This window comes from Mustela erminea, chromosome 2 (genome assembly GCF_009829155.1).
Source record: "Mustela erminea isolate mMusErm1 chromosome 2, mMusErm1.Pri, whole genome shotgun sequence".
Classification (NCBI taxonomy): Eukaryota; Metazoa; Chordata; class Mammalia; order Carnivora; family Mustelidae; genus Mustela; species Mustela erminea.
Window position 1 is genome coordinate 31,150,430 of NC_045615.1, and position 11,955 is coordinate 31,162,384.

At 41.4% G+C, this 11,955-nt stretch overlaps 1 long non-coding RNA gene across 3 annotated transcripts in view; it reads right to left on the reverse strand.

The window, feature by feature from the left end:
• LOC116583031 overlaps positions 1-11,460 on the reverse strand; it is a 57,586-nt gene extending 46,126 nt beyond the window's left edge. For all 3 annotated transcript variants that reach the window (XR_004282593.1, XR_004282594.1, XR_004282595.1), the window contains exon 1: positions 11,260-11,460. This is a non-coding gene — a long non-coding RNA (uncharacterized LOC116583031). The remainder of the gene's footprint in view (positions 1-11,259) is intronic.
• Positions 11,461-11,955: the final 495 nt, after the last annotated feature.

The window sequence follows — 11,955 nt, forward strand, 5'->3', positions numbered from 1 at the left end:
CCTGACTGGGACAGTCCAGGCCCTCCACCAGTCTTAGAGACTGGCTAGCTCTACGACAGGGCTTTCTCAGGCTCCGGCAGGGAATGGGTCAGACCCCAGTCATGCAGTGCATAAAAGTTCTAAGGAGTGCAGGCTGGAGCCCTCACCAGACTCTCTTATGTGGGGGAGGGAGTGTGCCCAGCCAAGCGGTGATGCAAGTCGCACAACCCTGGTGGGCACTCTCTCTGGCATGGGTGGTTGCCGGAGATGACTGTCCTGGGACCGTGGGTTTAGGCCCATGCTCTTTTTGAGTGCTTTTAACCAGACTCCAAGTTAATGCTGGTCCCCAATCCCAGGGCACTTTCATATTGGGGTATTACTTTCCAATGGGTCACTTCTGGTGGCTCCCTCCCCCTTCCGTTTACCCTCTGATATTAGTCCGATTGTTCCCACTCCATTTTACTCTTCACTGGTGTCTTCTGCCCCCGTAGAGATCCAGAAGTGTATAATCCTAGATCTCAGGCTGATTTCATGGGTGTTCAGAATGTCCTGGTAGATAATTAGCTCACTTTAGGGGAGCAGTTGAAACAGGGTCTCCTACTTCTCCACTATCTTATCTCTCCTCCCATCACAAACATTTAAATCACCACCAACTACCACTAATTCTAGCTAAGTCCCTCTGGTTCTCAGCTCTGCTAATTGATTTCTTTGTTAAAGGTCTACAACCCAAAGATCTTGGCATCTTTCACTGTCCTTTCCCTTCATCATCTCCTCATCCACTTCTTTGGCCAGTTTGAAACCTATGATCAATCAGTCTTTTGGGGATTACTTCCATATCCCTTTTTCTTCTCTTATTACTTCATATTTACTTGGCAAACATCTACTCTTGATTAAGTCTGACTCAACTCTCATACCCTATCTGCATCTATACAAACAAATGCGACCAGAGAAAAGTACAATGCTCAAACTGATGATTCCTCAAGCATCGAGAAGACTGTTAGCTCTGCCTGGCAACCCTGCTGTATTTCTTTGGCCCGTTCCCTTTCTCACTCCTCCAGTCTCTCAAATAAGACCCTGGCATCCTATTTCTCTGAGAAAAGAGAAGCAATCAGAAAATCTTCATAACTATCCATCATTATATCCACCAAGTGACCTGTATCTATGCCCTTATGTTCTGCCTTTTCTAATAACTTCGGATAAACTGTCCATGATTTCAGCAAAGCAAACTCCATTTATGCATTAGATCCCATTTCCTCTGATCTACTTGAAAACATTGCTTCATGACTTCCCCGCTTCTTTCCAGTACCATCACATTTTCCTTCTGTACTGGATCTTTTCCAGTAGCACATAAACGTGTAATTAGTTCCCCCATCTTAAACAAAAAATTTTGCTTCATCTCACATGCTCCTCTAGTTAGTTACTGCTCTTTTTCTTCTCTTCCTTTTACAATGAAATACCTCAAAAGAGTTCCATCTTCAATATTCTTCTTCCAAGCTTTCAGCCCACTCTGATAAGCCTTTGTAACTACAGAGTAAGGAAAACACACTCCTGTGTGCTTCTCTCACTCTCACATGACCCTCACATTCACTACACTTCACAACACAACACAACACAACACCAGATGTGAGGTGTTTTATTCCCAAGCAATACCTCAACACTGGCTGAGTGTCCTATAATCTAAATCAATTCTGACACTATCTACCTGGAGATATCATTAAATGCCACAGGTTAAGGACTCAGTCCCTCAAGACTGCCTTCCCCTTCTTCAGATAGCAATCACAAGTCTCCAGATGTTCACCTGTGTTTCTGACAGTTACAATCAGCTTTCCCATAACCCCTCTCCATGGGCTCCATTACTTGCTAGAACAGCTCACAGAAATCAAGAAAACACTTCCTTACATTTACCACTTAATTAAGGGTATGATAAAGAATACAGATGAAAAAGCTAAATGAAGAGATACATAGGGCACGGTCTGGAAAGGTCCCAAGTACATGAGCTTTTGTTCTCATGGAGCTGGGGTGTGCCATATGCTCAGCATTTAAATGTTGCATCAACCCAGACACTCTCTGAACCCCAAGATTTGGGAATTTTAATGGAGGCTTCCTCACAAAGGCATCATTGATCACTGACTCTACTTCTATCCCCTTTCTCCTTTTGAAGGAAATGGGACAGAGGAAGGGATGGCTGAAAGTTCCAAGCTTTAATCATGACCTAGTCTTTCTAGTGAAGAGGCCCCATCTAGGAGCTATTCAAGGGGCCACCCAGAATTACCTCATTATAACAAGAGACACTCCTATCATCCAGAAAAATCCAATGGTATTTAGGGGCTCTGTGTCAGGAACCAAGGTTGAAGAGCAAATATCAAAACAAAGGATGACCCTCGTGCTCTTAGAATTTAGGAAATTGCAAAGTGTTTAGGAGCTCTACACCAGGAACCCATGTATATTTTTTCTATTATTTCACAACTACAGTCCCCACAAAACTACTCTTACCTCATTCACAAGTTACCTCCAAGTTGTAAAAACCCACTGCTCAGTTCTCAGCTGTCTTTCACCTGACTTCAGCAGCATTTGCGACAGTTTTTTACTCCATCTCCACATTAACATTTGATTTCCTTAATATCTGGCAAACCTGACTCACTGACTTCTCTTCTTACCTCTCTCTCTGGCCCTCAGTCTCAGTCTCCCTTTCCCGTTCTTCCTCTTCTCTCCAATCTATTAATATTGACATACTCTAGGGTTGAGTCCTGAGACCATTTCTCTTCTCTGACCCTCTCTGCAATGATCTCATCTGGCTTCATGGTTTTACATATCATCTACTGATAATTCTCAGATTTATAACCTTAGGCAGGACATCTCTGATGTCCAGAATCATACACTCAAACACACCTAGTCAATAGCTTCACTTAGATATCTGACAGGCATTTAAAACTTAACATGTCCAAACCCACACTCTTGATCTTCCCTCTCAAACCTTCTCCTCCTAAAGATTTCTACAATTCAGTAATATCAACTTCATCTTTCCAGGAGACTAGGCTGAAATCTTTCTTTCTCTCATACCACACATTTGGTCTCAGCATGTCGTGCTGCTACCAACTGAGTACAAACTGCTAGGCTTCCTCTTTACAAACTACTATCATCCCCAGTACAGATTACTGTAATAGCATTCTTTGGGTCTTTTTGTCCTTATCTTTACAGCTTCATGGTTTTTTTCTTAATGTAGTGGCCAAAATGACCCTGTTAAAACAAAACTTAAGTGGTCCCATTAAACTCTCTAATAGCATCCCATTTCAATACTAGGTAAAACTGGGGCACCTGGGTGGCTCAGTGGGTTAAAGCCTCTGCCTTCGGCTCAGGTCATGATCTCAGGGTCCTGGGATCCAGCCCCACATCGGGCTCTCTGCTCTGCAGGGAGCCTGCTTCCTCCTCTCTGCCTGCTTCTCTGCCTACTTGTAATCTCTGTCTGTCAAATAAACAAATAAAATCTTAAAATAATAATAATAATAATAATAATAGGGAAAACCAAAATCCATAGAATGGCCTGCAAGGTCTTAGGCTTTGTGGCCCTTTTAGTGCTCTGATCTCATAACTTCTATGTCCAAAGTCTTGCCTTGTTCACTCCATTCCAACGTATGGGTCCCTTGTTGTTTCTGAATCAAGCCAAGGACCAAAGGACCTTTGTACATGCAATTCCTTCTCCTACTTCTCTCTTTCCCCACATATGCACATGACTCAATCCATTATCTTCTTTAGGATTTTTTTCAAATGCTATTTAAAATTATAACCTCTTTTCCCTGACACTACTCCCTACTCTTTCCTGCACTATTTTTCTCCATTGCACTTACAAACTTCAGTCATTTCTGAATTCACCTACTCTTTCCTGCACTATTTTTCTCCATTGCACTTACAAACTTCAGTCATTTCTGAATTCACTTCTCAGGAATTTATTCAACTCCTTTATATCTGTCATGTATGTGTATGTGAGTGCAAGGGTGTATGTGAGCGTGCACATGTGTGAGAAGGGAATAGACCACACTGGATACAGTTCTCTAATCTGAACACAAGCAGAATAGAGTAAGAGATTTACTTCCAGTTCTCTCATGATTCCCTAATCAATGACATAAATTAAAATCCAGAAGTCTAAGATATAGTCTGTAACAATAATTGTTATCACTGTTTTTGCAGATGAGACTGTCTCACGGAAACTTTAAGTGACTTGCCTAAGGTCATTCGGACAGTAAAGAAGGCTGGGCCACAATTTCAACCCAGGACTTTGTGACCCCAAGGCTCACAGACAAAATCACTTTTCTAATACCATAGGGTCCTAAAACTGTGTTAATTATGTAACATATAACAACCATGGAAAGGCAATATAACCAAGAGTTATTTTGCCTATACCTGCTTTCATACATGGTCTGTCATGCAACCTCTTTGTCCTTTTCCCATAATATGCAATCCTTTGTCATTATAATCTGAAAATTCCAACCATTCTAGATAGAATGGTTGTTTACACCTTCAACACAACAGACTTTTATTTACCTTAACAACCTGCTTTATTCTTTCTACTGTACTGATGATACTCATAATTAATTGAGGCTGAGGTTCATCTTTCACAACCAGCCAAGGTTGAACAGCGGACACAGCCTTGCACTTTGTGACAGGGATCTGTGATTCATACCATCATAAATTTCTCCAGACTTTATTTGAGAAATAGCTAAAGATATCTAAAGATGTGTCCCAAAAATATTCCAACCCCTCACCTCCCTTCACCCACCCCCAGATTGATGACATTGGGTTTTGCTTCTCAGCAGGAAGGCAACAATACACAATGTTGCTGACACCTCATATGAGATGCACTGCGAATCCCCATGGGGAAGGTCAGGGCCAGTTCTGTCTCTTCTGATCAGGTCCTTTCCTTCCCTTCTTCGCACTTGGCACCTATTCCCGGACAGCTGGCTAACACCGAGCTGCTCCTGAGCACAACTGCCTAAACAAACACCTTCTATTTCATGGAAAAAGAAAACTTTTGCAATAATAGGGATTCCTGTGGTCTGGAATAGATAACAGTCATTTCGTAGGTACTTCATTCCCCATCTCAGCATGTATATAAATGTTGAGCTTTGTTCAATTGACCCAAGAAGCCTGAAAGTTTGCTATTGCCTCTCTTTCTTTAATTTTAGCGTTTAAATTTTCCAGGATTATTTTACATGTAAATATTTCTGAAAGAAATACAATTCTGTTAGTATCCACTACTGACTAGTTTATCAGATGTTTTCATATGACAGAAGGCATAACGATGGCATTAGGACACCTTAAGAGGGAGAGGTTTATACCGAAAAAAGAGTGGAAGTGCTAACCCAGAAAAGGGAAATCAGGAAGGCAAAAAATAAATTTAATCTTCCTTCAAAGCTCCTACCACTGTTAATTGGAGGAAGGAAGGAAGAAAGGAAGGAAGGAAAGTAGGGAGGGAGGAAGGGGAACGAAGGGAGAAGAAGGAAGGAAGGAAGAGAAAGAGCCAATACAATTTAAACTTAACCCAACCGAGTAGTTTTAGTAGACTCCTCGCTAGTGCTTATTATCTTTTAGGAAAACACACGGGCACACATGTACACACACACACAGGCTCCCAAGTAGCTAGCATCTAAGTGTGTCAACAGAAAGGGTGTAGCTCATGTAACCTCTTGGTAGCGTAGAGAGGATTGAGCATTAGTATCCTCTTGCTTCGGTGTCCTCTACAGCTAGGCTCTCAAATACCATGCTGGCTTCCAGTCATGGAGATCACATGATCCACTTTTTGTCCATGAAATGCTTCTGAAGAGCTCCTGCATGAAGACCCATCCTGGCTCCCACTGATTCATTAGGCGGCTCTAAAGGTTAAGCCTTGCATTCAGACCAGGCCAAGGCAGTCTGCTCTGCAGACTTCACTTAGAGCTACTTCTCCTAGAAAGAGTAATGGCCCAGAAATGTCCGCATCCACACCCTCTCAGCTATTTCTAAGATCCACTATGTCACCCAAAAACCAATTATAGTTGGCTATCCCACAAAAAGCAGCCTCTTTACCAGAGTCCTTAGGTAAGATGACCAAAGCAGCTCCATCCCCTTGGAATACCTCATAACATACTACACATGGGGAGAAAAATCAGGATACACAGACCTAAAAACCATACATTCTTCCCTCTTTTCCTCCCCCATTTTCAGCATGCCCAGGCCTACAAGAGATAGACTTTGCCCTGAATTATATTCTCCTCTTACTGAATCCAACCTCTTGGCCTATAGGAGTGTTTTCTCTACATAGTTGGAGAACTCGATGAGATTACTCTTTAAGGATTAGATGTTGATATTCTAAAGGGAAAAATAAAGAAGTTAAAAAAAATTCAAGAAAATGACCTGATTGGAAAGGATATTATCTCACAACATAATGTTATTTTGCAGGTCAAAATCTTAATGGTTTCACATCTATGCTATTTACATTTTTCCCATCATAAATCCCCTTAGGTGAATAGATACTGAAGACAATTAGGGAAAAATCAATATTCAGAATAGAAAAAAGTCGATCAAGTTAATGATTTTCAAAGTTATTTCAAATGCAAACAGAATTTCAGAGAAGGCAAAAATATTACCTAATAAATACACCTTAATAAATATATTCTGTTGACTAAGTTAAAGTTTTGAGAAACATAAGAAAATTATCTAATATTTTCATGGAAATGCAATGAACCCAAAGATGTTTTTCTTGAGTCTTCTAAGGGTTAAGTTTCAGCAAAACTTAAAATTACATTTATATCCCAATTTCAAGGTGTCAGTTGTCAGTTTCCTTTCCCACCTAAACCCTTACCAGGACTAAGCTACTCTACAGAACTTTCTGGATCTTTGCCTAAAGAAAGACCTGGGGGTTAATCTGCATGCTTTGTACTTCTTCTATGTGCAAAGGGCATAGCAATGCCTTGAATTCTAGAAATTTATTCAGATTCCCTGACATCAAGGGAATTACCTCAAGCAGCTGTCTGGAGGTTACACAAGCCCGGTCCCTCCCTATGGAACATTAGAAAAGACTTCAACCATCTTAACCTCTATTCATCCAACCCTTATCTGCAGTTTACTTTGCTCTCACTGAAATTGTCTAAGGATTCACAAGCAGTTGGCTGTAAAGAGAAAAGATCCTATATAAATACACACGTTGTTTTTTCTATTTCCTTCTTGCAAGTACATTGGAAAGGACAGGATTTCACATAGGAAACAGTGAATGATAATATTTGGGGAAAACCTGCTGACTTTGTAAGACACAGTTGGCCAAAATTCAGGTCAGAAATACCCAGGGAAGTAAAAGGCTCCTAGAATTACGGGGATGAGGTTTCTGCAGGCAGTGAAGCCCTCTGTAAAGGACAAGGGATATTTATGCTTACAAAGGAAAAAATGGAAACATTAGCAAGACTGCAAGCAGCCTATGAGTGTGGTGCACAGGTGTGCCAAAAAGTAACTACAGTGTGACTTTGCAATGACTAAAGGGAATAAGGGCCCTCAGACTTAATAATAAGAGAATAAGAAGGGACAAGACAAGGGGAAGGGAAAGAAAAAGATGAAGACAAGAAAAGATAACAACTATCAAGGGAGAAATTCAGCAAAATAAGATCCACACTCTCTGGTTGAAAGGATAATTTTCAGAGATGCCTTTTAAAAGAATTCTAAAAGAAAATCCTTTACCGAAGGACTTTGGAGAGTGTCCTTTAGTCATTAACATTATTGATAATTACAAACTGCTGAGCCCATGGAGTAAAATCATTGCTTCTCTTGTTTCCTAAGGGCGTAAGTACTATAGGGGATGTTCATTTATTTCCTTCTCAAGGAATATGAAGAGAAATGTGTTTTTGTCCTATTAAACTCACTGGAGAACAAGTCCCAGTTGGCCAATATTGGAATATATGGAAGGACATGTTAGATATATAGATGATTAGCCTTTTAAAGCCAATAAGTATCTTAAATCTGATAGGTTATGAAACAAAGACTAAATGCCAACCTAAGGTCATACCTAGTCAGGTAGACAGATGAAATTTTAATACCCAATTTTTGTGAGTGGTGGTAGGGGCTATTTCCAAGAGTGTTATGGAGAGTAAATGAAAAAAAAAAAAAAAAAAAGTCCCACTATCTTCTCGGTCCCATCTGCACATGGTGCCAGACTCTGGGCTAAGGATTAGGGGCATTAAGGTGACTCCTCATGAAGTTCATGACCCAAAGGAGAAGACAAGCATGAGACAAGCACAAAATAACCACAAGCTCTGAAGACAGATACATGATGATACAATAGCACCCAGCTGGGGCATCTATTCCAAGGGTACTATAGGGTGATGATAAAGAACTGAGTGCCTCAAAAGCAAATAGATATGTTAGGAATAGAAATGCCATCTATAAAGATCAAATCCTAGCCTACAACCAAACAGAAATAGTGTTTTCCTCTTCAGCTCCTTAGAGAGGTTGAACAGAAGAAAGAGGTATGGCCTTTGGGTTTAGAATGTCCCTGTCTGGACCCAGTGGATCTGTGATCCAGCGTTTAAAACTGGAACAGATCCCAGGCTTACAGCTGACAGGTGTGTGTCCAGAAGGGCGAAAGGAAAGCCTGTTTTGTGTGATATTTTACACGCTTCATTCCTAAATCTCTTTCCTTAATGCAAATTTCAGATGGAAAATCATCACTTCCACTAACTCCTTGCCAGGAGAATTAATTATGCTGGTAAGTGCTGGTCACACAGCAGGATGTGATCTCAGAAGCTTCTGAAAATCAAAGACATTCTCTAAAGCCCTCCCTGAATTAGAGAGCTTCATTTTCAGTAATTTTATTACTGAGCTTTTGGGTCTTGCTAAGGGACCTGGTCTTGGGCCCACTCTGTTTAGTCTCAGTGGGCACTGGAGATAGGCCTAAAAAGAGAAGGTATGTTCCTTTATTCTTCTGAAGGTATGACAAAAGTATTGGATACATGATATGGTTGAGCTAGAAGTACAGAACAGAAATTGCCACTAGGCTTGGAGGTCCTGAACTTCCTTTAGTTTAATATCTAGGACAAGGAAGTCTTTTCTCCCTGGGGCTGCTTAGTTCTGAGACAAATATATAGCACATCATCAAGGCTACTTGATAGGGGCTAGAGTGGGAGCTAGATCAGGAAGGAAGTAATGATGCAGTGATGTGATATAGAAAGTAATAGAGTTAACACCTTCTGTATAAGGAGTTGGAGGCGGGAGTGTTGTTTACATTGTCCTATCAGACATACACTGTGAAATAGCTTCTGAGGATTTCATCTGTGGCTACTCTTACTAATAGTTCTACACTCAATAGGAAAAGGCAGAACCCAGAACCTAAAATAGAAATGTTCATCTTTTGGATTTACAAAGCAAGCTCTAAAAGCCCAGTTTAGGGGCACCTGGGTGGCTCAGGGGGTTCAAGTCTCTTCCTTCGGCTCGGGTCATGATCCCAGGGTCCTGGGATCAAGCTCCACATTGGGCTCTCTGCCCAGCTTCCTCCTTCTCTCTCTCTCTCTCTCTGCCTGCCTCTCTGCCTACTTGTGATCTCTATCTGTCAAATAAATAAATTTTTTAAAAAAAAAGCCCAATTTAGAAACAAGTCTTTCACTTGGGAAAGCTAAGCTTTGCTCCAAAAAGAATTTGTGTAACCCAAGGAACCAAGATGAAAGACTAGAACACGGAGATTTTAAAAGTTAACCAGAGGGGCACGTGGGTGGCTCAGTGTGTTAAATCCTCTGCCTTTGGCTCAGGTCATGCTCCCAGGGTTCTGGGATTGAGCCCTGCATCAGGCTCTCTGCTCAGCAGGGGGAGCCTGCTTCCCCTCTCTCTCTGCCTGACTCTCTACCTACTTGTGATCTCTGTCAAATAAATAAAATCTTAAAAAAAAAAAAAAAAGTTAACCAGAGCACATGGAAAAATGCTGGATAATACAAAATAGCATTTTACTACATCACTGGGAGGGGAAAACACCCTTCTTGGATTAGGGCAAGATGCTAAAGAGGAGCTCAAGAGAATTGAGACATTAGTACAGGGCCTGTTCCCTTCCTCCAGATTGGGTTCAAAGTTTCCAGAAGATGCTAGAAACGCCAAGATAGGTTTATGATTCTCATGCCAGAAAATATGAGAGGAGACTGCTCTCCCTCCATCTGCACCAAAGCAGAGCTCAGAAAGGAGAGGATAAAGGAACTGGGGAAAAATCTTGATTATTCTCGCTTCGGACAAGCTACCTACCAAGCACATCATCATCATCATATTAATGTTCTTTTTCTCTTTCTGCCTTGCTTTGAAACATTGGTCATTGGAGGGCCCACTCGCTCCGTCTTCAAGATTCTAAGTGAGGGAACTCCACCTAGAGCCACACTCTTCAGTCTCTCCTTACCTCCTCCCTATTCCCCAGGAGAAGCATGGACTATTTTATTGCTGAGCTTGGGAGAGGGACAAAGCTCTGTGAACTCTGGAATTTTTTTTTTTTTAAGATTTCATTTATTTGAGAGAGAGAAAAAAGAGAACACAAGTGGGGCAGGGGTGAGGGTGGGCAGGAAGGAGAGAGGGAGAGGCAGACTCCCCACTGAGCAGGGAGCCCAAGGCAGGGCTCCATTCCAGGACCCTGGGATCATGACCTGAGCTGAAGGTAGACGCTTAAGGAAGTGAGGCACCCAGGCACACTGACCTCTGGATTTTTATCCAGAAAGTCTGCCTCTGAACCACAATGACCATGGTGGTGGACTTCTTGGGAATGTGAGGTGGGGGGGATATATGTACATATAAGTATTCTCCGGAACTTGGGAGCCAAAAGCAGGCTGATCATGATCATGATGACAGTTAGAATTTTTCTGACATTCGGTCATTTAAAACTGGATAGTGTTCTTTTTTAAGGGGTTTTTGAATTCAGGAACAACCCCTTTTTTTGTAAACATGCATGTGGTTGAGCACTACTGCTATGAAGGAGGCCTGTTGCATTTAGATTGTGTTGACTAGTGAACAAACACTTAATGGTATTACGTATTTAATGACAAATAAAATGCCTTCTGATAAAAGCCAAGTGCTCTGTTGTGTTCACATGGGAGCACAGAGTGGTAGAGAGCACATATAATGGATAAGTAAGCAGTTTTTCCCCTTATTTCATTACCAGAGCCATTGAAACTTTTTCAGGCATATTCTTGAAAACCTAGATGGCACACTGTTGCTAATGTTCATAGTCACAATCATCTCCTGCCTGTGAATTAAAATCTGGCAGGTAAGAGAAATGACGGAAATTTCAAAACTTACAGATGTTGGTATTGAAGATCTTCAGAGGTGCAGGATGCTATAAATTACGAATGCCTATAGGACCATTTTTGCCTGTTCTGGGAGACCAGAGCCTGCTGTGGTATTCTTAACTTGTCTGTCAAGAAACAATTAAGGAGATATACACCATCTTGAAATCTCCAAATGAGACTAGCAGAAGAAACTGCAGACAGATGGCCCAGGTGCAGCGTCCTAAGAGCAGCACATGCTGCATCACAATGAAGGAAACTATTACCTCACTGAGTATAATTTAGAACTGTGTTTTCAATAAGTCAAGAGATTTCAACATGTGTGCCTTAGCCCATAGCTCACTGTGAAGATGTCTAGATCTCACATTGAAGCCCTATAATTTAAGCAGCAGGGCTCTTCAGAACACGTATTTCACAAAAGTAATAGGGGCATCTGACTGATTTCCCAATTTCTCACAGCAGAAAAGATCCAAGAATTCTCATTCACGAGATGGTGTTTTTACTGGCATCCCCAGCTGACAACGACAGCAAAGATGAAACTCAGGGAGCCTCCAAACCTAGTTCAAAGGTTCATGATCTATTGCATTCTTCTAATAGCACTGCAGGGTACCATGGGGGATGTATACATCATTCGCCCCATGACAGAAGAACTAGGGTTACAAATGCTATTTAATTCTTTACAGCAAAGGCAGGAGCCAAATCCCAACCT